Consider the following 2,970-nt stretch of genomic DNA (forward strand, 5'->3'; position numbering starts at 1 on the left):
CAGGGATTGGGGTTATTTGTAGGGGTAGTGATGGTGTGTTTTTTGGGGGTTCTACCAAGTCAGTTGTTGCTAATTCTTCCTTTTATGGCTAAAGGCTTGGCATTGAAGGAGGCTATGTTATTGAAAGAATGGTTTGCTGAGGTTTATGTTTGTTTTGAGGTTGACTGTGAAGTGTTGTATAAGGCTGTGATGTAGGTATCTACTTAAGGGTGTGACTGGCAGTGTAAAGATGTGTTGCATGATCTCTTTGACTTGAAGCATGTTATGCAAGATGTTTCTTTCTCCTTGGTTTCTAGACTAGGAAATAAAGCTGCTAATTTTTTAACAGTTGGTAAAAAATAGAGGATGTTCCAAGCTATTTGGCTGGAGTCTGCACCATCCTCTTTGTTCAATATCCTGCATAATGATGCTGCTGGGATTAAAAGTGCCATATTCATGAAAGTAGGTATTGATTAATTTTAGTTTGTTTTGTTCTTAGCTTGTTTTGTTATATTTATATTTTGTGTATAATTTTCGATTGGTTATAAATAGAATTGTCTCGTATTTGGCAAAAAAAAAAAAATGTGCCCCTTTCCCATCGACGCTTAAAAAAGACAAACTTTATTTCTCACTTAAATTAATGAAATTGTCGCTCTTGTTCTCGTTGTTTTCTCCCAAAAGTGTCAGAGGGTTATAATTTGTATAGTTCAATTGATTAAATTTGTAATATAATAATTAAATAAAAATATTATATGTGTGTATATTATAATAGCTGTGTTAAATAAATTAAAAAAAGATAAACAAAAGTATAAAAAATAAACACAGTATGCTAACAAAAATATTACATAAACAAAATTAAAATATTTAATAGTTAATATTTTAATTCCTTTAATGATTTTTTTAAAAATAATAATCAAATTATACTAAATTTTTTTAGTATAATTATGGGTTAGGTGAAATCAAATCTTACAATTAATTCAATCCTCTATCGTCAAGCATGAATAAAAAAAAAAAGAAAATCCCAAAATTGATAATTAATTAAAGATTTATTAATTTTTAAATTTTTGGGACCAAAGCGTATGAGACACGCAACTTCCCATTTTTACTGCCGACTTCCCTGGCCTTCTTTTCATCTCTCCATTCTCCAGTTTCTTGAAATTCTTCATTGGTTCCGACTCTTTGCTCTGCCTCTCGGTCTTTCTTTCTTCACTCTTTTTATTCTTCCCACAAATGAAGGATCACGATGAAGATTGGAGAGGAGATTACAAATTAAGATGAGAGTAGTGAAAAATCAAGACTGCATCTTGCAAGTCGCAGTCGCACAAAGTAGCAGATAGGAAGAGTGGAGACTGGAGAGTGAAGACGGCGTCGAATCGATCAGTCGAAGCTTGAGGGAAGAAAGCAAAGCACAAAGAAGAGTCTCAGAGACGTCGAAGAAGGGTTTTCTGGAGTCAAAAAATGATTTCAGGCCTTATAACTTTGTTTTTGGTTGCTCTCTCACACATGACTGTAGCATACGATGCTCTCTATCTCTCTTTCTGTCGAGGCTTCCACTCCTCCAAATGCTGTTTTTTTCCCCACAATTCTTTAAGGGGTTGAAAGTATGATATCGCTTATTGTTAGTTTTTTCTGATATTATTTTCCTCAATCTAGAAATTTTAGTTATGTTTCTGGTTTGATTCAGAATTGGGTCACGAATTGGTGAAATCAACAAGACGGCAGCAAAAGATGGCGTTGGCGAGGCAGATTAGGGCGAAACATTGCGTCGCTTCTCCAGTTTGTCAAAATGTCACTGCTTGTATCGAGGTATGCTATTCCTTAAATTTCTGCTCACAACACCCATAGCAGATATACTATTCCTTAAATTTCTGCCTATCTCCTTTTCTTTTAAAGTTTAAATGGGCATTTTTAACCTCCGAGCGTCACCTTGTTAATGATTTCTTTTATGTTTAGAATCACACGCTTTGATATAGGAGGTGTTAGATAGGTGTTGATTTAACTCCAATAGTACTAGTGGGATGCGAATATGTACCAGAGCTCCAAGTGTTCTAGCATCATACCATAGATTGCTCCAAAAGGATGTTTCGTCTGTTATGAAGAAGGTAATTTCATCACATATTTGATGTTGTTAATTGGTATAAGTGAAATTCATCATATATTTATCTAGATGGATCGTATGAGAGTGCATGTAGGAATAACTTGAATTACTCATTTTTCTAGTCAATATCAATGTTAGGTTGTAAGTAATAGCCTTTAGGTACGTCTTGATTTGATTCCAACATTGCTTGTGATTTCTTGTGATCGAAAGCTCCTACTGTTCCAAAATTTTATGATATATAATTTCAAAATGATGGTTAGTTTCTTTGTTGAGTGGGTTTATCATATTTTTGATACTGTTAGCCACTTCTTTTGTCAATCTAAGAACAAGGAATTTCTCAGTTAGAAAATATTATTTTTCTTGATATCTCTCTCAATTTTTAAATAAAAGTCTCAATCTAAAAACATATAAAATTATATTTATTTAAACTTGATTTTTCTTATTTAGCTGTTTACCATAAATATGTCTTTAAAAAGTGCTTATATCTTTCTCAATTTTTAAGTTAAAGTCATCTTTTATTTTTTTAAAAAATAATTTTTTAATGTATGACTTAATGAAACTGCCATGCATACACATCATATATGACTGATTATATCTTTTCTCTTTTTTCCCCTCCTGCTTCTCTTTATTTTTTAAATTCGTTTTAAAGTTTTTTCAAATATAAGCAAATCTTTTAATGTTTGCGCTTCCTATTATTTATGTGTATATTTTATTTAAACCTGATTTTTTTATTTAACTTAAATATTTCTTCAAAAAATGCTTTTGTTTTTACATTTTTATTGATATCTTTCCCATTTTTTAAATAAAATTAATCATTTATGAAAAATGTTAAATCTTATATCCTTAAAAGAAAGTATTATATTATCAAGCATTTAAAGTATTTTCTTAAGAAA

General features: G+C 31.1%; 1 long non-coding RNA gene across 1 annotated transcript; it reads left to right on the forward strand.

Moving 5' to 3' along the window:
- Positions 1–1,139: 1,139 nt before the first annotated feature.
- On the forward strand, positions 1,140–2,185 carry LOC129305002 (uncharacterized). The gene is made up of 3 exons (XR_008591844.1): positions 1,140–1,580; positions 1,664–1,785; positions 1,933–2,185. It is a non-coding gene; the product is annotated as an uncharacterized LOC129305002 (long non-coding RNA).
- The last annotated feature ends 785 nt before the right edge of the window (positions 2,186–2,970 follow it).

The sequence above is a fragment of the Prosopis cineraria genome, unplaced genomic scaffold, assembly GCF_029017545.1.
Source record: "Prosopis cineraria cultivar Desert tree isolate PC_DT_omini unplaced genomic scaffold, ASM2901754v1 PC3, whole genome shotgun sequence".
NCBI classification, from domain to species: domain Eukaryota; kingdom Viridiplantae; phylum Streptophyta; class Magnoliopsida; order Fabales; family Fabaceae; genus Prosopis; species Prosopis cineraria.